Below are 21,319 nucleotides of genomic sequence, written 5' to 3'. Positions count from 1 at the left end.
GCCGAGCGAGACGCATGCCTCGGATTCGAAGGTTGCGCTGGCGAAATTTTCGGGTATTTGGGATTTTGTGAAAAACCTACTTTTGCACACTAGTCCTAGGTCTTTTGCCCGATCTGGCCCAAACCAGTGCAGAAAGATTCTCTGGAGTCTGACTGTCCGTCCAGATCGGAAAAAAAGTGGGAATTTCGATTCAGCTTGGCGGCGGCAGGCCGAAACCTACGGGCTGGGCGAGGCGGGGTCTGCTAGAACGGCTATAGCTCTTGGACGGAACGAGACAATTTCACCCAAGCCGGTACACCCGTGCACGGGCTCAGTCTGGGGTCAGGCGAGAAAGGACGCGGTGAATGGCCACCTAGTGGCGCTTTAAAATGAAAAAGCAACAACATGAGAGCGGCTATAGGCGAACGTATGTCGCGTGCTTTTTCACAGCACGCGCACGAGACAGTCGTACCATACGACAGAAAACCTCCATCCGAACAACTTTGCCTTTGGGACCACTGCTGTCAATCAACTCGTCCGTTGAATATCAAAGTTTGTGGGAAAAACCACATTCGGCAAACCGGTCGCAGGTTTCGACAACCTCGATGAAAACAGACGCAGTTCAGTTCTCTGAACTCTCCGGGTCACTGGCTGACACAGCAGAAAGAGACAGAAACATAACAAAACTGGTGCAACTTCACCCTTTGGGGCAGTGGGCGGCGCCACAAGCGTCAAGAACCGCACGCTTTTTCCCTCCACGCTATCTGCTTTTAACCAGTGTGTACAGGGGAGAGCGCGAACGCAGTCCCCCACTACCATAAATTATGCAGTCGAGATTCCCACATTTGGGGAATTCGCAGGGGTCAGCACAACCGGAGTGCAATGGCCGAGCCTCGCCCTGGGTGAACCACCTTCCTGATCATGGTGTCTCCCCTGCCAGGTAAGTATGAGTTGCCTGGCCTCCAGGCAGAGGCGCCCTATCCCCCTTCGCCATCCTCAAACACGGTGACCTTCCCCTCCCCCAAGAAAAGGAAGGACGGGGCACCTTCCATTGCTTGACTGCTGCGTGCGTGCGTGCCTGACCTTGATTTGAATCAGGTGTCCCTAATCCATCCAACACAAACCCCTGATTCGACTCATCAGCTCGTTGGTAAAGACTCTCAAATAAGAGGGACATCAAAAAACGTGCTGTGACGGTGATGAGTCAGCCGGCCGGCAACCGACGCTTTTGTTCTTCTTTTTTCCCTATGCTCATATGACCGCAGCTTGCTGCTTTCTCTGTGGCACGGTCATCGTCAACGGTCACCTCATCGTCATTCTGTATGCGCTTCCTGCGTATTTCTGTATTCTCTGACAAAAGTCCAGTGGTGTTGTTGGTTCTTCTATTAGTCACAACAATTCGCAGTCCCCGAAAAGGGGAAGCACACCGTTCCTGGAGGCACTGCAATACCAGGTCGATGCGTGGAGTGGACGGAGCAAGCCCCGGTTCCGGCTCCATGTGCCAAAAATCAATTTAATATGCAGTCCCCGGATAGGGGACGTATCAGATATTAAACTGATAAGAACAGATTTTTTTCTTTCGAAAAGTTTTATTGTTACATTTTTTCATATTGATTTCAATTCATTTTCATGTTTATGCCACACATTTCTTTCTTCTTTAAAAAATAAAATAAACATACATGGTTACATCCATTAAAACACAAGTCACTTTTTTGTTAAAATCAGTTGATGTGTTGTGTAAAAGTCCTTGTATGTCAGTGTGGTGTTAAAAGAGGAATAAAATGAATGAAAACAATAAATATATTCATGATAAAACAGACTAAAACGTGACAATTAAAACTTCGTCTCTTGTACAGGATCAAGGGTGAGCCCCTACAAAACATGTCCATTCACTCCAGTTCTCCAGAACAGGCTCAAGGCTCCTCGCTTCCAGAGCCCAGCGGAGATCCCCTCTCCTCCGGCCCGCTGGCCCGCTGTTCCCGTAGCCAGAGTGGTGAGGGTGCATCTACGGGCGGCCAAGGTCGGTGGTGGCCGGGACCTTCTCGTGTGGCCTCGGCCCCCCCATCCGAATAACGACGTGCGGCCCACCCTGCAGCGCTGATCTTATCCTCTGCTCGCTCGCGTGGAGGGGGACCGTCACGCGTTTCCCCACCAGCAGGTTTCTGGTGACCCAGATGGCATCCTTTATCAGGTTAAGGGTGAGCCAGAGCGATGCAAATTCTTGTGTTGTTAGGGCTTTTAGGCCCTGACCCACCCCTAGGATGGCGAGCTTGTAATCCACCTGGGCCCCACCCGCTGGCAGGCACGGGAAAAACAGGGGGCCGGCCCTGGCCCACAGGTCCCGCGCAGCACCGCACTCCCAGAGCAGATGGTAGACGGTCTCCGGGGATTTACACCCGGACCGTGGGCAGGTGGGATTTTTGGCCATGCCTCTGGAGTGCATAACCGCCCTGACCGGGAGGATCTCATGAGCCACCATCCACGCCAAGTCCTTAAGCCTGTTCTGGAGAGCTGGGTGGGCAACGTTCCTCCAAACTTCTTTGGCCTCACTTGGCGTGAGGCCTGGAACTGGGCTCACCTTTTCTCGATCCTGCACAAGAGAGATAAGAGACTTATGGTTAGTTAAAATCGTCACATCTTCTGTTTCTAAAAAGTATTTCTTTAAAAATGTCTTGATAAAAATATACTCTTTTGGCAAGTTAAAAGACACTGGGGTTTTTAAATCAGTAGGTAAAATCTTTAGGCTTCTTAGGTAGGACCCCATCCAGAAACGAGCCATGGCCGCTGTCTTATTCTCTCTGGATGGGGTCAGCGCGTATCCGATGTGGAGGGCGGTAAAGCGGCTACCTAAAAACAAGTGGGGGTCAGGGAGGCCTTTCCCACCATTTTCCTTTCTTTTTTTAAAGACCTCCCTTTTCAGTCGTTCCCACTTGGACCCCCACAGGAAATAAAATACCGCCCTCTCCAGGTTGGCCAGGAATCTTCTTGGGGGACTAAAAACAGAACAGACAAGTAAAATCAGTGGTAAAATTATGGCTTTAAAAATTAAAACCTTCCCTTCCATTGTCATCTGTCTTAGTCCCCAAAAACCCAGTCTTTGCCTAACTTTCCCTAAGATGTCAGTCCAGTTTCCCCGTCCTCCACCCTCTCTGTCAAATTTTACACCTAAAACTTTCAAATCGTTGTCTTTAAAAACCAGATCCAGTCCACCTGTGTCGACGTCCCCCCACGGCCCGAAGAGCTGGGCCTCGGACTTGTTCCTATTGAGCTTGGCGCCCGAGGCCCGACCGTACCAGTCAGTCAAGTCCAATGCTCTTCGTACCGATAAAAGGTCAGTCGCTAAAAGGGTTATGTCGTCCATATATAAAACGCAGGTTGCTGTCAGTCCACCAGTCCCTGGGACGTCCAGTCCTTTAATCCATTTATCCCTTCTCAAGATTTGTGCCAGTGGCTCAATACAGGCCACATACAGAAGGGGAGATAAAGGACACCCCTGACGGACACCGCTGTGGATATTTACAGCTTTGGACAAATGCCCGTTAACCAAAATCCTGCTAACCAGACCATTGTAAAGCAGTCCCACCCAGGCTATAAACCTCCCTGGAAACCCCATTTTCTCCAGTACCTTAAAGAGGAACTGGTGCGAGATGCGGTCAAATGCTTTTTCAAAATCTAAATTTAGGACTACTAGCCGAATATTTCTGTCTCTCGCATAACAGATGGCATCTCTGATCAGTACCAGGCTGTCCGTGATCTTCCTTCCGGGCACAGCACATGCTTGATCCAGGTGAATTACGTCCTCTAAAACAGTCGACATGCGCATGGATAAAATTTTGCTAAAAATCTTACAATCAAAGTTTAAAAGAGTAATGGGTCGCCAGTTTTTTAAGTCAGTCTTGTCACCTTTTTTTAGCAAGAGTGAAACTATCCCTATTCTAAAACTGTCAGGAAGTCTGTCCAGAGTCTCAAATTCCTTAAAAACAGTCAGTAATTCGTGTGCTAAAATATCCCAAAAAGTGGAGTAAAACTCTAGAGGAAGTCCATCTATTCCTGGGGACTTTCCTCGTTTAAAACTTTTAAGAGCTTTGTCCATCTCTAAAATGTTAAAATCTTGAGATAAAATAGCACATTTGTCTAATTTCTTTTCTAAAAACTCTAAAACTTCCTTTATCGCGTCATTGTGTACTTCTTTGGTATTGTATAATTGTTCATAAAATTCTTCAGTTTCTTTTAAAATCTCTTTTGTGCTGTGGGCTTCCCTCCCTCCACTTTTTAAAACAGTAATTGTCCCACCCTGTGAAATTATCTTTTTAAAAAAATACCTAGTACACTTTTCTCCTTCCTCTGTTTCCCTCTCCCTGCTCCTTAAAATGACACCTTTGCTTTGTATTTTGGATAAAACTGACATCTCATCTTTTACCATTTTAATATCTTCATTAAAATCAAACCCGTCATTTAAAAGATTAAAATACCTTTGTAGTCGTTTTTGCAGCCCCATCATGCGTCGTTTAAATCTATTCTTTTTGTCTCTGCCTGTCTTTCTAAAAAAAAGTCTTGTCCGTTCCTTCACCATCTCCCACCACTGTGCACGTGAGTCATAAAAGTCTTGGAGGGTCTGCCATTGGCTGAACTGCTCCCTATATTCTCTGACTACCTCCTCATCTTCTAAGAGGGAGCAGTTCAGCTTCCACAGACCTCCCCCTACTGTCACACCAGTGGGCAGTGAAAGAGTGCAAGATAGCATTAAGTGGTCTGAGAAGAAGAGTGGGGTCAATGTAGCATCGGTTGGCAGGAAATCTCTTGTAAATAGGTAGTCGATTCGAGAGGCTTTGGTGCCGTCACCACTGAACCAGGTGAAGCCCTCCTCTCTTTGATGCATTATTTTAAAACAGTCAACTAACCTAAAATCTCTAACTAAGCTTTGTAATAAAACCGATGTCTTATCAATCTTAAAATCATCTCCCACCCTCTTTCTGTCCTTCTTTGATAAAACACAGTTAAAATCCCCTGCTACCACTAAAGGAGCCCTACCTAGCATGTGGGGCTGCAGGTCTTCTAAAAACTCATACCTTTCATTTTTATCCGTAAAACCATATACATTTAAAACGTTAAAATCCTTACCTAAAAAAGTCAGATTTGCTAAAATTGCCCGCCCGTCCTTCACCACAGTGCTGCCCTTCACCAAGATATTCTTATTGTTAATTAAAATAGCAACACCATCATTTTTGTTAAAATTGGACCCGCTCCAAATGGAAGGTCCTGGGGTCCAGAGCTCCTCCCATTTCCTGTAATTTGGTAAAAACGGCAAACCACATTCTTGCAATAAAAACACATCTGACTTAAAATATTTTAAAAAGGATAAGACGCTCTGTGCTCGCATATTGCTCTTCACACTTCTCACATTAATTGTAGAGATAGTGAGAGCCATGAGCAGTATGGCTAAAAAGGTACAAGTCATTTAAAAGATAAAACAAGAGTGGACTACAAAGACAGAATTAAAATCATGTTACATCTTGTTGCACTTCTCTTTCCTTTTCCCCAGAAATACTGGAATCAGGAAGGCAAGTGCTTGGCGCCTCAGGAGCCACAGAGGGGAACTCTTGCCACTCCTTTGGCGACGATGTTCTTAGCTTTATGTGCAGAAAAGAGACTTCATTTGGAGATTCTGGGGGCCACATACGGTCTAGATCTTCCGAAGAGGAACTATCTAGCCGATGCGATGCCCTCAGCCTTTTCTCCTCTGTTTGAACCAGAGGAGATCTCGCAGACCTTTTCTGCACTTGAGCATTGGGGAGAGAACAATCAGTTCCACTCCCACTGTCCACAACACTCAGCTCCGGGACTGTTTCTAGGGAGGAAGCCGTTTCCTCCTCTTCCTCCTCCATTTTCTCTTTACTTTCTTCTTGAGGATTGGCTTCCTCCCCTCGTTCAACTGCTAAAATTGACTCCGCCCCTGTGGCCACCCCACTTCCTCCTTCCTGTCCAATCCCTGAGGCTGGCTGGGATATTGAATTTCCCGCCAAAACCTCAGGGCCCGCCTCCTCACTTGTTTGTACATTGGGTGGGGCGGCCATTTTGTTGTTTTTCAACTTGTTGGCAAAACTTTTAGGGCAATCTCTGTAGAGATGGGTTGATTCTCCACAGAGGTTACACTTTCTGCCATTTTGGCACTCTTCAAAGGTGTGTCCAATTTCTCTACACTTTCTGCATATTACTTCCTGACATGCCTCGGCGAGATGTCCAAGTTTGCCACATTTGCGGCAAAGCTTGGGCATCCCTTGGTAGTGGATGTAGCCTCTATTCTCGCCCAACACAATCATTGATGGTATTTGACTCAGACCATGGTAGCTGTTGGGATCTGCCCATTGTTTGATGGGCACTCTCCACGCACAGCTCCAGATACCGTCCTCATCTAAAACCTTGACTGGTGGTCCACGAATAGAGCAGTATCTTGCCAACCATACAACAATATCCTCTCCACTCACAGTTTCATTAAACATCCTGACAATCACCACTTTCAGTGAATTATCAGTTAGCTTTTCCACTGTGAACATGGAGAAATTGGCTTTACATGTTTCAAACCGAGACCAGAAAGTACTCAACAGAGAAGCAGATGTAAAACTCACATCAAAACCATGGTTCAGGGGCAGAGTCAATAAACAGTTTATGTCTGTAGCTTTAAAACCCAGAGTCTGTTGGATGTACTTCCTGGAAAAGTCCAGTCTGGACATGCCCTGGAGAGTACCATCCTCTTTTCTTTTAAATTTAAAACGCACACTGTGGTGCCTCCTCACGCCGGCACGAGCAGCCGACATGATGGAGGCACCAACAGCACGCTGCGGCTAAAATCAAGCAATAAAATAAGCAATAATTTAAATAAATAAACAAATAAATAAATAAATAATATAAAAACCTGCTTACCTTTAAAACCAAGTAGATTCCTCGAAGAACGAGTCGTCCCCTAAAAGCCGCTTGTCAATGTACCTCCTGAAGGCTGTATGTCCCGTGTGACAAGCAACACACGAGACAAAGGTCCAACAAGAGGCGATCGCTGTCTCTACCGTCAGACCAGACCACTTGATCTTAGCCAAAAGGCCGAGAAGCGATGACACAATGACGCAGCGGCAGGGGAGCCGGCAAAGGCGACGCCCATCTGGGAAGCGGTGAGGGGGGGGAGGGTTGGCAAAGGCCGTACGTCGTAGAGACCTGAAACTTTGAGGGATGGTACTAGCCACTCGCTCTACAACATCACCAAGGCTGGCCCCCCGATGGGCCCGGCGGTGGCGCTACAGCCACCGAAAGTACGAAATGGCTCGTAGCTCCCAAACCGCACGCCGCAGAACCAAGTGTCTTATATCATCGGAATCCTTGGCTCGAGCCGAGCGAGACGCATGCCTCGGATTCGAAGGTTGCGCTGGCGAAATTTTCGGGTATTTGGGATTTTGTGAAAAACCTACTTTTGCACACTAGTCCTAGGTCTTTTGCCCGATCTGGCCCAAACCAGTGCAGAAAGATTCTCTGGAGTCTGACTGTCCGTCCAGATCGGAAAAAAAGTGGGAATTTCGATTCAGCTTGGCGGCGGCAGGCCGAAACCTACGGGCTGGGCGAGGCGGGGTCTGCTAGAACGGCTATAGCTCTTGGACGGAACGAGACAATTTCACCCAAGCCGGTACACCCGTGCACGGGCTCAGTCTGGGGTCAGGCGAGAAAGGACGCGGTGAATGGCCACCTAGTGGCGCTTTAAAATGAAAAAGCAACAACATGAGAGCGGCTATAGGCGAACGTATGTCGCGTGCTTTTTCACAGCACGCGCACGAGACAGTCGTACCATACGACAGAAAACCTCCATCCGAACAACTTTGCCTTTGGGACCACTGCTGTCAATCAACTCGTCCGTTGAATATCAAAGTTTGTGGGAAAAACCACATTCGGCAAACCGGTCGCAGGTTTCGACAACCTCGATGAAAACAGACGCAGTTCAGTTCTCTGAACTCTCCGGGTCACTGGCTGACACAGCAGAAAGAGACAGAAACATAACAAAACTGGTGCAACTTCACCCTTTGGGGCAGTGGGCGGCGCCACAAGCGTCAAGAACCGCACGCTTTTTCCCTCCACGCTATCTGCTTTTAACCAGTGTGTACAGGGGAGAGCGCGAACGCAGTCCCCCACTACCATAAATTATGCAGTCGAGATTCCCACATTTGGGGAATTCGCAGGGGTCAGCACAACCGGAGTGCAATGGCCGAGCCTCGCCCTGGGTGAACCACCTTCCTGATCATGGTGTCTCCCCTGCCAGGTAAGTATGAGTTGCCTGGCCTCCAGGCAGAGGCGCCCTATCCCCCTTCGCCATCCTCAAACACGGTGACCTTCCCCTCCCCCAAGAAAAGGAAGGACGGGGCACCTTCCATTGCTTGACTGCTGCGTGCGTGCGTGCCTGACCTTGATTTGAATCAGGTGTCCCTAATCCATCCAACACAAACCCCTGATTCGACTCATCAGCTCGTTGGTAAAGACTCTCAAATAAGAGGGACATCAAAAAACGTGCTGTGACGGTGATGAGTCAGCCGGCCGGCAACCGACGCTTTTGTTCTTCTTTTTTCCCTATGCTCATATGACCGCAGCTTGCTGCTTTCTCTGTGGCACGGTCATCGTCAACGGTCACCTCATCGTCATTCTGTATGCGCTTCCTGCGTATTTCTGTATTCTCTGACAAAAGTCCAGTGGTGTTGTTGGTTCTTCTATTAGTCACAACAATTCGCAGTCCCCGAAAAGGGGAAGCACACCGTTCCTGGAGGCACTGCAATACCAGGTCGATGCGTGGAGTGGACGGAGCAAGCCCCGGTTCCGGCTCCATGTGCCAAAAATCAATTTAATATGCAGTCCCCGGATAGGGGACGTATCAGATATTAAACTGATAAGAACAGATACTACACTTGATCTTAGCCAAAAGGCCGAGAAGCGATGACACAATGACGCAGCGGCAGGGGAGCCGGCAAAGGCGACGCCCATCTGGGAAGCGGTGAGGGGGGGGAGGGTTGGCAAAGGCCGTACGTCGTAGAGACCTGAAACTTTGAGGGATGGTACTAGCCACTCGCTCTACAACATCACCAAGGCTTGCCCCCCGATGGGCCCGGCGGTGGCGCTACAGCCACCGAAAGTACGAAATGGCTCGTAGCTCCCAAACCGCACGCCGCAGAACCAAGTGTCTTATATCATCGGAATCCTTGGCTCGAGCCGAGCGAGACGCATGCCTCGGATTCGAAGGTTGCGCTGGCGAAATTTTCGGGTATTTGGGATTTTGTGAAAAACCTACTTTTGCACACTAGTCCTAGGTCTTTTGCCCGATCTGGCCCAAACCAGTGCAGAAAGATTCTCTGGAGTCTGACTGTCCGTCCAGATCGGAAAAAAAGTGGGAATTTCGATTCAGCTTGGCGGCGGCAGGCCGAAACCTACGGGCTGGGCGAGGCGGGGTCTGCTAGAACGGCTATAGCTCTTGGACGGAACGAGACAATTTCACCCAAGCCGGTACACCCGTGCACGGGCTCAGTCTGGGGTCAGGCGAGAAAGGACGCGGTGAATGGCCACCTAGTGGCGCTTTAAAATGAAAAAGCAACAACATGAGAGCGGCTATAGGCGAACGTATGTCGCGTGCTTTTTCACAGCACGCGCACGAGACAGTCGTACCATACGACAGAAAACCTCCATCCGAACAACTTTGCCTTTGGGACCACTGCTGTCAATCAACTCGTCCGTTGAATATCAAAGTTTGTGGGAAAAACCACATTCGGCAAACCGGTCGCAGGTTTCGACAACCTCGATGAAAACAGACGCAGTTCAGTTCTCTGAACTCTCCGGGTCACTGGCTGACACAGCAGAAAGAGACAGAAACATAACAAAACTGGTGCAACTTCACCCTTTGGGGCAGTGGGCGGCGCCACAAGCGTCAAGAACCGCACGCTTTTTCCCTCCACGCTATCTGCTTTTAACCAGTGTGTACAGGGGAGAGCGCGAACGCAGTCCCCCACTACCATAAATTATGCAGTCGAGATTCCCACATTTGGGGAATTCGCAGGGGTCAGCACAACCGGAGTGCAATGGCCGAGCCTCGCCCTGGGTGAACCACCTTCCTGATCATGGTGTCTCCCCTGCCAGGTAAGTATGAGTTGCCTGGCCTCCAGGCAGAGGCGCCCTATCCCCCTTCGCCATCCTCAAACACGGTGACCTTCCCCTCCCCCAAGAAAAGGAAGGACGGGGCACCTTCCATTGCTTGACTGCTGCGTGCGTGCGTGCCTGACCTTGATTTGAATCAGGTGTCCCTAATCCATCCAACACAAACCCCTGATTCGACTCATCAGCTCGTTGGTAAAGACTCTCAAATAAGAGGGACATCAAAAAACGTGCTGTGACGGTGATGAGTCAGCCGGCCGGCAACCGACGCTTTTGTTCTTCTTTTTTCCCTATGCTCATATGACCGCAGCTTGCTGCTTTCTCTGTGGCACGGTCATCGTCAACGGTCACCTCATCGTCATTCTGTATGCGCTTCCTGCGTATTTCTGTATTCTCTGACAAAAGTCCAGTGGTGTTGTTGGTTCTTCTATTAGTCACAACAATTCGCAGTCCCCGAAAAGGGGAAGCACACCGTTCCTGGAGGCACTGCAATACCAGGTCGATGCGTGGAGTGGACGGAGCAAGCCCCGGTTCCGGCTCCATGTGCCAAAAATCAATTTAATATGCAGTCCCCGGATAGGGGACGTATCAGATATTAAACTGATAAGAACAGATACTACACTTGATCTTAGCCAAAAGGCCGAGAAGCGATGACACAATGACGCAGCGGCAGGGGAGCCGGCAAAGGCGACGCCCATCTGGGAAGCGGTGAGGGGGGGGAGGGTTGGCAAAGGCCGTACGTCGTAGAGACCTGAAACTTTGAGGGATGGTACTAGCCACTCGCTCTACAACATCACCAAGGCTTGCCCCCCGATGGGCCCGGCGGTGGCGCTACAGCCACCGAAAGTACGAAATGGCTCGTAGCTCCCAAACCGCACGCCGCAGAACCAAGTGTCTTATATCATCGGAATCCTTGGCTCGAGCCGAGCGAGACGCATGCCTCGGATTCGAAGGTTGCGCTGGCGAAATTTTCGGGTATTTGGGATTTTGTGAAAAACCTACTTTTGCACACTAGTCCTAGGTCTTTTGCCCGATCTGGCCCAAACCAGTGCAGAAAGATTCTCTGGAGTCTGACTGTCCGTCCAGATCGGAAAAAAAGTGGGAATTTCGATTCAGCTTGGCGGCGGCAGGCCGAAACCTACGGGCTGGGCGAGGCGGGGTCTGCTAGAACGGCTATAGCTCTTGGACGGAACGAGACAATTTCACCCAAGCCGGTACACCCGTGCACGGGCTCAGTCTGGGGTCAGGCGAGAAAGGACGCGGTGAATGGCCACCTAGTGGCGCTTTAAAATGAAAAAGCAACAACATGAGAGCGGCTATAGGCGAACGTATGTCGCGTGCTTTTTCACAGCACGCGCACGAGACAGTCGTACCATACGACAGAAAACCTCCATCCGAACAACTTTGCCTTTGGGACCACTGCTGTCAATCAACTCGTCCGTTGAATATCAAAGTTTGTGGGAAAAACCACATTCGGCAAACCGGTCGCAGGTTTCGACAACCTCGATGAAAACAGACGCAGTTCAGTTCTCTGAACTCTCCGGGTCACTGGCTGACACAGCAGAAAGAGACAGAAACATAACAAAACTGGTGCAACTTCACCCTTTGGGGCAGTGGGCGGCGCCACAAGCGTCAAGAACCGCACGCTTTTTCCCTCCACGCTATCTGCTTTTAACCAGTGTGTACAGGGGAGAGCGCGAACGCAGTCCCCCACTACCATAAATTATGCAGTCGAGATTCCCACATTTGGGGAATTCGCAGGGGTCAGCACAACCGGAGTGCAATGGCCGAGCCTCGCCCTGGGTGAACCACCTTCCTGATCATGGTGTCTCCCCTGCCAGGTAAGTATGAGTTGCCTGGCCTCCAGGCAGAGGCGCCCTATCCCCCTTCGCCATCCTCAAACACGGTGACCTTCCCCTCCCCCAAGAAAAGGAAGGACGGGGCACCTTCCATTGCTTGACTGCTGCGTGCGTGCGTGCCTGACCTTGATTTGAATCAGGTGTCCCTAATCCATCCAACACAAACCCCTGATTCGACTCATCAGCTCGTTGGTAAAGACTCTCAAATAAGAGGGACATCAAAAAACGTGCTGTGACGGTGATGAGTCAGCCGGCCGGCAACCGACGCTTTTGTTCTTCTTTTTTCCCTATGCTCATATGACCGCAGCTTGCTGCTTTCTCTGTGGCACGGTCATCGTCAACGGTCACCTCATCGTCATTCTGTATGCGCTTCCTGCGTATTTCTGTATTCTCTGACAAAAGTCCAGTGGTGTTGTTGGTTCTTCTATTAGTCACAACAATTCGCAGTCCCCGAAAAGGGGAAGCACACCGTTCCTGGAGGCACTGCAATACCAGGTCGATGCGTGGAGTGGACGGAGCAAGCCCCGGTTCCGGCTCCATGTGCCAAAAATCAATTTAATATGCAGTCCCCGGATAGGGGACGTATCAGATATTAAACTGATAAGAACAGATACTACACTTGATCTTAGCCAAAAGGCCGAGAAGCGATGACACAATGACGCAGCGGCAGGGGAGCCGGCAAAGGCGACGCCCATCTGGGAAGCGGTGAGGGGGGGGAGGGTTGGCAAAGGCCGTACGTCGTAGAGACCTGAAACTTTGAGGGATGGTACTAGCCACTCGCTCTACAACATCACCAAGGCTTGCCCCCCGATGGGCCCGGCGGTGGCGCTACAGCCACCGAAAGTACGAAATGGCTCGTAGCTCCCAAACCGCACGCCGCAGAACCAAGTGTCTTATATCATCGGAATCCTTGGCTCGAGCCGAGCGAGACGCATGCCTCGGATTCGAAGGTTGCGCTGGCGAAATTTTCGGGTATTTGGGATTTTGTGAAAAACCTACTTTTGCACACTAGTCCTAGGTCTTTTGCCCGATCTGGCCCAAACCAGTGCAGAAAGATTCTCTGGAGTCTGACTGTCCGTCCAGATCGGAAAAAAAGTGGGAATTTCGATTCAGCTTGGCGGCGGCAGGCCGAAACCTACGGGCTGGGCGAGGCGGGGTCTGCTAGAACGGCTATAGCTCTTGGACGGAACGAGACAATTTCACCCAAGCCGGTACACCCGTGCACGGGCTCAGTCTGGGGTCAGGCGAGAAAGGACGCGGTGAATGGCCACCTAGTGGCGCTTTAAAATGAAAAAGCAACAACATGAGAGCGGCTATAGGCGAACGTATGTCGCGTGCTTTTTCACAGCACGCGCACGAGACAGTCGTACCATACGACAGAAAACCTCCATCCGAACAACTTTGCCTTTGGGACCACTGCTGTCAATCAACTCGTCCGTTGAATATCAAAGTTTGTGGGAAAAACCACATTCGGCAAACCGGTCGCAGGTTTCGACAACCTCGATGAAAACAGACGCAGTTCAGTTCTCTGAACTCTCCGGGTCACTGGCTGACACAGCAGAAAGAGACAGAAACATAACAAAACTGGTGCAACTTCACCCTTTGGGGCAGTGGGCGGCGCCACAAGCGTCAAGAACCGCACGCTTTTTCCCTCCACGCTATCTGCTTTTAACCAGTGTGTACAGGGGAGAGCGCGAACGCAGTCCCCCACTACCATAAATTATGCAGTCGAGATTCCCACATTTGGGGAATTCGCAGGGGTCAGCACAACCGGAGTGCAATGGCCGAGCCTCGCCCTGGGTGAACCACCTTCCTGATCATGGTGTCTCCCCTGCCAGGTAAGTATGAGTTGCCTGGCCTCCAGGCAGAGGCGCCCTATCCCCCTTCGCCATCCTCAAACACGGTGACCTTCCCCTCCCCCAAGAAAAGGAAGGACGGGGCACCTTCCATTGCTTGACTGCTGCGTGCGTGCGTGACCTTGATTTGAATCAGGTGTCCCTAATCCATCCAACACAAACCCCCGATTCGACTCATCAGCTCGTTGGTAAAGACTCTCAAATAAGAGGGACATCAAAAAACGTGCTGTGACGGTGATGAGTCAGCCGGCCGGCAACCGACGCTTTTGTTCTTCTTTTTTCCCTATGCTCATATGACCGCAGCTTGCTGCTTTCTCTGTGGCACGGTCATCGTCAACGGTCACCTCATCGTCATTCTGTATGCGCTTCCTGCGTATTTCTGTATTCTCTGACAAAATTCCAGTGGTGTTGTTGGTTCTTCTATTAGTCACAACAATTCGCAGTCCCCAAAAAGGGGAAGCACACCGTTCCTGGAGGCACTGCAATACCAGGTCGATGCGTGGAGTGGACGGAGCAAGCCCCGGGTCCGGCTCCATGTGCCACAAATCAATTTAATATGCAGTCCCCGGATAGGGGACGTATCAGATATTACACTGATAAGAACAGATACTACACTTGATCTTAGCCAAAAGGCCGAGAAGCGATGACACAATGACGCAGCGGCAGGGGAGCCGGCAAAGGCGACGCCCATCTGGGAAGCGGTGAGGGGGGGGAGGGTTGGCAAAGGCCGTACGTCGTAGAGACCTGAAACTTTGAGGGATGGCACTAGCCACTCGCTCTACAACATCACCAAGGCTGGCCCCCCGATGGGCCCGGCGGTGGCGCTACAGCCACCGAAAGTACGAAATGGCTCGTAGCTCCCAAACCGCACGCCGCAGAACCAAGTGTCTTATATCATCGGAATCCTTGGCTCGAGCCGAGCGAGACGCATGCCTCGGATTCGAAGGTTGCGCTGGCGAAATTTTCGGGTATTTGGGATTTTGTGAAAAACCTACTTTTGCACACTAGTCCTAGGTCTTTTGCCCGATCTGGCCCAAACCAGTGCAGAAAGATTCTCTGGAGTCTGACTGTCCGTCCAGATCGGAAAAAAAGTGGGAATTTCGATTCAGCTTGGCGGCGGCAGGCCGAAACCTACGGGCTGGGCGAGGCGGGGTCTGCTAGAACGGCTATAGCTCTTGGACGGAACGAGACAATTTCACCCAAGCCGGTACACCCGTGCACGGGCTCAGTCTGGGGTCAGGCGAGAAAGGACGCGGTGAATGGCCACCTAGTGGCGCTTTAAAATGAAAAAGCAACAACATGAGAGCGGCTATAGGCGAACGTATGTCGCGTGCTTTTTCACAGCACGCGCACGAGACAGTCGTACCATACGACAGAAAACCTCCATCCGAACAACTTTGCCTTTGGGACCACTGCTGTCAATCAACTCGTCCGTTGAATATCAAAGTTTGTGGGAAAAACCACATTCGGCAAACCGGTCGCAGGTTTCGACAACCTCGATGAAAACAGACGCAGTTCAGTTCTCTGAACTCTCCGGGTCACTGGCTGACACAGCAGAAAGAGACAGAAACATAACAAAACTGGTGCAACTTCACCCTTTGGGGCAGTGGGCGGCGCCACAAGCGTCAAGAACCGCACGCTTTTTCCCTCCACGCTATCTGCTTTTAACCAGTGTGTACAGGGGAGAGCGCGAACGCAGTCCCCCACTACCATAAATTATGCAGTCGAGATTCCCACATTTGGGGAATTCGCAGGGGTCAGCACAACCGGAGTGCAATGGCCAAGCCTCGCCCTGGGTGAACCACCTTCCTGATCATGGTGTCTCCCCTGCCAGGTAAGTATGAGTTGCCTGGCCTCCAGGCAGAGGCGCCCTATCCCCCTTCGCCATCCTCAAACACGGTGACCTTCCCCTCCCCCAAGAAAAGGAAGGACGGGGCACCTTCCATTGCTTGACTGCTGCGTGCGTGCGTGCCTGACCTTGATTTGAATCAGGTGTCCCTAATCCATCCAACACAAACCCCTGATTCGACTCATCAGCTCGTTGGTAAAGACTCTCAAATAAGAGGGACATCAAAAAACGTGCTGTGACGGTGATGAGTCAGCCGGCCGGCAACCGACGCTTTTGTTCTTCTTTTTTCCCTATGCTCATATGACCGCAGCTTGCTGCTTTCTCTGTGGCACGGTCATCGTCAACGGTCACCTCATCGTCATTCTGTATGCGCTTCCTGCGTATTTCTGTATTCTCTGACAAAATTCCAGTGGTGTTGTTGGTTCTTCTATTAGTCACAACAATTCGCAGTCCCCAAAAAGGGGAAGCACACCGTTCCTGGAGGCACTGCAATACCAGGTCGATGCGTGGAGTGGACGGAGCAAGCCCCGGTTCCGGCTCCATGTGCCAAAAATCAATTTAATATGCAGTCCCCGGATAGGGGACGTATCAGATATTAAACTGATAAGAACAGATACTACACTTGATCTTAGCCAAAAGGCCGAGAAGCGATGACACAATGACGCAGCGGCAGGGGAGCCGGCAAAGGCGACGCCCATCTGGGAAGCGGTGAGGGGGGGGAGGGTTGGCAAAGGCCGTACGTCGTAGAGACCTGAAACTTTGAGGGATGGTACTAGCCACTCGCTCTACAACATCACCAAGGCTGGCCCCCCGATGGGCCCGGCGGTGGCGCTACAGCCACCGAAAGTACGAAATGGCTCGTAGCTCCCAAACCGCACGCCGCAGAACCAAGTGTCTTATATCATCGGAATCCTTGGCTCGAGCCGAGCGAGACGCATGCCTCGGATTCGAAGGTTGCGCTGGCGAAATTTTCGGGTATTTGGGATTTTGTGAAAAACCTACTTTTGCACACTAGTCCTAGGTCTTTTGCCCGATCTGGCCCAAACCAGTGCAGAAAGATTCTCTGGAGTCTGACTGTCCGTCCAGATCGGAAAAAAAGTGGGAATTTCGATTCAGCTTGGCGGCGGCAGGCCGAAACCTACGGGCTGGGCGAGGCGGGGTCTGCTAGAACGGCTATAGCTCTTGGACGGAACGAGACAATTTCACCCAAGCCGGTACACCCGTGCACGGGCTCAGTCTGGGGTCAGGCGAGAAAGGACGCGGTGAATGGCCACCTAGTGGCGCTTTAAAATGAAAAAGCAACAACATGAGAGCGGCTATAGGCGAACGTATGTCGCGTGCTTTTTCACAGCACGCGCACGAGACAGTCGTACCATACGACAGAAAACCTCCATCCGAACAACTTTGCCTTTGGGACCACTGCTGTCAATCAACTCGTCCGTTGAATATCAAAGTTTGTGGGAAAAACCACATTCGGCAAACCGGTCGCAGGTTTCGACAACCTCGATGAAAACAGACGCAGTTCAGTTCTCTGAACTCTCCGGGTCACTGGCTGACACAGCAGAAAGAGACAGAAACATAACAAAACTGGTGCAACTTCACCCTTTGGGGCAGTGGGCGGCGCCACAAGCGTCAAGAACCGCACGCTTTTTCCCTCCACGCTATCTGCTTTTAACCAGTGTGTACAGGGGAGAGCGCGAACGCAGTCCCCCACTACCATAAATTATGCAGTCGAGATTCCCACATTTGGGGAATTCGCAGGGGTCAGCACAACCGGAGTGCAATGGCCGAGCCTCGCCCTGGGTGAACCACCTTCCTGATCATGGTGTCTCCCCTGCCAGGTAAGTATGAGTTGCCTGGCCTCCAGGCAGAGGCGCCCTATCCCCCTTCGCCATCCTCAAACACGGTGACCTTCCCCTCCCCCAAGAAAAGGAAGGACGGGGCACCTTCCATTGCTTGACTGCTGCGTGCGTGCGTGCCTGACCTTGATTTGAATCAGGTGTCCCTAATCCATCCAACACAAACCCCCGATTCGACTCATCAGCTCGTTGGTAAAGACTCTCAAATAAGAGGGACATCAAAAAACGTGCTGTGACGGTGATGAGTCAGCCGGCCGGCAACCGACGCTTTTGTTCTTCTTTTTTCCCTATGCTCATATGACCGCAGCTTGCTGCTTTCTCTGTGGCACGGTCATCGTCAACGGTCACCTCATCGTCATTCTGTATGCGCTTCCTGCGTATTTCTGTATTCTCTGACAAAATTCCAGTGGTGTTGTTGGTTCTTCTATTAGTCACAACAATTCGCAGTCCCCAAAAAGGGGAAGCACACCGTTCCTGGAGGCACTGCAATACCAGGTCGATGCGTGGAGTGGACGGAGCAAGCCCCGGTTCCGGCTCCATGTGCCAAAAATCAATTTAATATGCAGTCCCCGGATAGGGGACGTATCAGATATTAAACTGATAAGAACAGATTTTTTTCTTTCGAAAAAAGTTTTATTGTCACACATTTCTTTTTTTCCATTCAAACCTCACATTTCTTTTCTTTTTAAACATACATGTTTACACAGATTAAAACCAACAGTTTTGCATTCTTAGTTAAAATCAGTCAGTGTAGTGTGTTGTGTAAAGTCCATGTATGCAAGTCAGTGTGGTTTTAGAAAAAGGGATAAAAGTATAAATAGCAAATAAATACAAGCCAGTTAAAACACAATAAAATCATTCTGTTTAAAAATCTCTGTTGTGCAGGACCGGGGGTGAGTCCCTATCAAGAATGTCCATTCACTCCAGGTCTCCAGAACAGGTTCAGGACTCCCCGCTTCAAAGGCCCAGCGGAAATCCCCTCTCCTCCGGCCCGCTGGCCCGCTGTTCCCGTAGCCAGAGTGGTGAGGGTGCATCTACGGGCGGCCAAGGTCGGTGGTGGCCGGGACCTCTTTGTGCAGCCTCGGCCCCCCCGTCCGAATGACGACGTGCGGCCCACCCTGCAGCGTTGATCTTATCTTCTGCTCGCTCGCGTGGAGGGGGACCGTCACGCGTTTCCCCACCAGCAGGTTTCTGGTGACCCAGATGGCATCCTTTATCAGGTTGAGGGTGAGCCAGAGCGAGGCAAATTCTTGCGATGTTTGGGCTTTGAGGCCCTGACCCACCCCCAGGATGGCGAGCTTGTAGTCCACCTGGGCCCCACCCGCTGGCAGGCACGGGAAAAACAGGGGGCCGGCCCTGGCCCACAGGTCCCGCGCAGCACCGCACTCCCAGAGCAGATGGTGGACGGTCTCCGGGTGGTTGCACCCGGACCGTGGGCAGATGGAGTTTTTGGCCATGCCTCTGGAGTGCATAACCGCCCTGACCGGGAGGATCTCATGAGCCACCATCCACGATAAGTCCTTGTGTTTGTTCTGGAGAGCTGGGTGGGCTGCGTTCCTCCAAACGTCTTTGGCCTCACTTAGTGTGAGGCCTGGAACTGGACTCACCACTTCCCGGTCCTGCACAAGAGAGATGAGGGATTTGTGGTTAGTTAAAATGCTTGCATCATTTGTCTCTAAAAGGAATTTTTTTAAAAATTTCTTTATAAAACTGTACTCTTTTGGCAAATTAAAAGACACTGGGGTTTTCAGGTCGATTGATAAAATTTTTATGCTTCTTAGGTAGGACCCCATCCAGAAACGAGCCATGGCCGCTGTCTTATTCTCTCTGGATGGGGTCAGCGCATATCCGATGTGGAGGGCGGTAAAGCGGCTACCTAAAAACAAGTGGGGGTCCGGGAGGCCTTTTCCGCCATTTTCCTTTCTTTTTTTAAAGACCTCCCTTTTTACTCGTTCCCATTTGGACCCCCACAGGAAATAAAATACCGCCCTCTCCAGGTTGGCCAGGAATCGCCTTGGGGGACTAAAAACAGAAGAAACAAGTAAAATTAGTGGTAAAATTACAGCTTTAAAAACTAAAACCTTGCCTTCAATTGTCAGTTGTCTGAGTCCCCAAAACCCCAGTCTTTGCCTAACTTTCCCTAAGATGTCAGTCCAGTTTCCCCGTCCTCCACCCTCTCTGTCAAATTTTACTCCTAAAACTGTCAGGTCGTTGCCTTTAAAATCCAAATCCAGTCCGCCTGTGTCCACGTTTCCCCACGGCCCGAAGAGCTGGGCCTCGGACTTACTCCTGTTGAGCTTAGCGCCCGAGGCCCGACCGTACCAGTCAGTCAAGTCAAGTGCTCTTCGTACTGATAAAAGGTCAGTCGCTAAAAGGGTTACGTCGTCCATATATAAAACACAGGTTGCGGTCAGTCCACCAGTCCCTGGGACGTCCAGTCCTTTAATCCATTTATCCCTTCTCAAGATTTGTGCCAGTGGCTCAATGCAGGCCACATACAGTAGGGGAGATAAAGGACACCCCTGACGGACGCCGCTGTGAATGTTTACAGCTTTGGATAAATGCCCATTAACTGCAAATTTACTGACTAGACTGTTGTATAGCAGTCCCACCCAAGCTATAAACCTCCCTGGGAACCCCATTTTTTCCAGTACCTTAAAAAGGAACTGGTGCGAGATGCGGTCAAAAGCTTTTTCAAAATCTAAATTTAGGACTACTAGCCGAATGTTTCTGTCTCTCGCGTAACAGATGGCGTCTCTAATCAGTACCAGGCTGTCTGTGATCTTCCTACCGGGCACAGCGCATGCTTGATCCAGGTGGATTACGTCCTCTAAAACAGTTGACATGCGTGTAGCTAAAATCTTACTAAAAAGTTTACAATCAAAATTTAAAAGCGTGATTGGTCTCCAGTTCTTCAAGTCAGTCCTGTCTCCTTTTTTATATAAAAGCGAAACTATCCCTACTCTAAAGCTGTCCGGAAGTCTGTCGAGAGTCTCAAATTCTTTAAAAACTGTCAGTAAGTCTTGTGCTAAAATGTCCCAGAAAGTCAAATAAAACTCCAAGGGAAGTCCATCCATTCCTGGGGACTTCCCTTTTTTAAAACTTTTGAGAGATTTATTTAATTCTAAAAGAGTAAAATCCTGGGCTAAAAGCACATTTGGACTCTTTATCTTTGTTTCTAAAAATTCTAAAACTTCATTTAAGATGCCATTGTGTACATTCTTTGGGCTGTATAAATCACTATAAAAAAGTTCTATTTCCCCTAAAATGTCCTCCATATTTTTTGCCTCCCTCCCTCTAAAAGTTTTTAAGATTGTTATTGAGCCTCCCCGTGAAATAGTCTTTTTAAAAAAATATCTTGTACACTTTTCTCCTTCTTCTATCTCTTTTTCTTTGCATCTTAAAATTACTCCCTTACTTTGAGTTTCGGATAAAACTGACATTTCTTTCTTTACTTCCTTTATTTCCTCCTTAAAATCCAATCCATTATTTAAAAGGTTAAAATATCTCTGCAGTCTTTTTTGCAGCCCCATCATGCGTCTTTTTTCTTTATTCTTTTTCTCCTTTCCTATTTTTCTAAAAAAATGTCCTGTCCTTTGTTTTACCATCTCCCACCACTGTGCTCGTGAGTCAAAAAAGTCTTGGAGGGTCTGCCATTGGCTGAACTGCTCCCTATACTCTCGAACCACTTCCTCATCTTTTAATAGGGAGCAGTTCAGCTTCCACAGCCCTCCCCCTACTGTCACACCC

The 21,319-nt window shown here is 50.0% G+C and overlaps 12 non-coding genes and 2 pseudogenes across 12 annotated transcripts; all 14 read right to left on the bottom strand.

The window, feature by feature from the left end:
• Positions 1 to 763: 763 nt before the first annotated feature.
• LOC137067214 (U1 spliceosomal RNA) lies at positions 764 to 927 on the bottom strand. The gene has a single exon (XR_010903025.1). It is a non-coding gene; the product is annotated as a U1 spliceosomal RNA (small nuclear RNA).
• A 468-nt stretch (positions 928 to 1,395) lies between these two features.
• Positions 1,396 to 1,570, bottom strand: LOC137066892 (U2 spliceosomal RNA; annotated as a pseudogene).
• Positions 1,571 to 8,119: 6,549 nt separating this feature from the next.
• LOC137067213 (U1 spliceosomal RNA) lies at positions 8,120 to 8,283 on the bottom strand. Its single transcript, XR_010903024.1, has one exon. It is a non-coding gene; the product is annotated as a U1 spliceosomal RNA (small nuclear RNA).
• A 468-nt stretch (positions 8,284 to 8,751) lies between these two features.
• Positions 8,752 to 8,942, bottom strand: LOC137066721 (U2 spliceosomal RNA). Its single transcript, XR_010902615.1, has one exon. It is a non-coding gene; the product is annotated as a U2 spliceosomal RNA (small nuclear RNA).
• Positions 8,943 to 9,975: 1,033 nt separating this feature from the next.
• On the bottom strand, positions 9,976 to 10,139 carry LOC137067211 (U1 spliceosomal RNA). Its single transcript, XR_010903022.1, has one exon. It is a non-coding gene; the product is annotated as a U1 spliceosomal RNA (small nuclear RNA).
• A 468-nt stretch (positions 10,140 to 10,607) lies between these two features.
• On the bottom strand, positions 10,608 to 10,798 carry LOC137066720 (U2 spliceosomal RNA). The gene has a single exon (XR_010902614.1). It is a non-coding gene; the product is annotated as a U2 spliceosomal RNA (small nuclear RNA).
• Positions 10,799 to 11,831: 1,033 nt separating this feature from the next.
• Positions 11,832 to 11,995, bottom strand: LOC137067209 (U1 spliceosomal RNA). The gene has a single exon (XR_010903021.1). It is a non-coding gene; the product is annotated as a U1 spliceosomal RNA (small nuclear RNA).
• Positions 11,996 to 12,463: 468 nt separating this feature from the next.
• Positions 12,464 to 12,654, bottom strand: LOC137066719 (U2 spliceosomal RNA). Its single transcript, XR_010902613.1, has one exon. It is a non-coding gene; the product is annotated as a U2 spliceosomal RNA (small nuclear RNA).
• A 1,033-nt stretch (positions 12,655 to 13,687) lies between these two features.
• Positions 13,688 to 13,851, bottom strand: LOC137067208 (U1 spliceosomal RNA). The gene has a single exon (XR_010903020.1). It is a non-coding gene; the product is annotated as a U1 spliceosomal RNA (small nuclear RNA).
• Positions 13,852 to 14,315: 464 nt separating this feature from the next.
• LOC137066838 (U2 spliceosomal RNA) lies at positions 14,316 to 14,506 on the bottom strand. The gene has a single exon (XR_010902721.1). It is a non-coding gene; the product is annotated as a U2 spliceosomal RNA (small nuclear RNA).
• A 1,033-nt stretch (positions 14,507 to 15,539) lies between these two features.
• Positions 15,540 to 15,703, bottom strand: LOC137067325 (U1 spliceosomal RNA). Its single transcript, XR_010903126.1, has one exon. It is a non-coding gene; the product is annotated as a U1 spliceosomal RNA (small nuclear RNA).
• Positions 15,704 to 16,171: 468 nt separating this feature from the next.
• Positions 16,172 to 16,362, bottom strand: LOC137066718 (U2 spliceosomal RNA). The gene has a single exon (XR_010902612.1). It is a non-coding gene; the product is annotated as a U2 spliceosomal RNA (small nuclear RNA).
• Positions 16,363 to 17,395: 1,033 nt separating this feature from the next.
• Positions 17,396 to 17,559, bottom strand: LOC137067207 (U1 spliceosomal RNA). The gene has a single exon (XR_010903019.1). It is a non-coding gene; the product is annotated as a U1 spliceosomal RNA (small nuclear RNA).
• Positions 17,560 to 18,027: 468 nt separating this feature from the next.
• Positions 18,028 to 18,204, bottom strand: LOC137066887 (U2 spliceosomal RNA; annotated as a pseudogene).
• Between the last annotated feature and the right edge of the window lie 3,115 nt (positions 18,205 to 21,319).

This window comes from Pseudorasbora parva, unplaced genomic scaffold (assembly GCF_024679245.1).
Source record: "Pseudorasbora parva isolate DD20220531a unplaced genomic scaffold, ASM2467924v1 scaffold_33, whole genome shotgun sequence".
NCBI lineage: Eukaryota > Metazoa > Chordata > Actinopteri > Cypriniformes > Gobionidae > Pseudorasbora > Pseudorasbora parva.
Note: the sequence above shows the minus strand (reverse complement) of the source record. Positions and strands in the feature narration are given on the sequence as shown.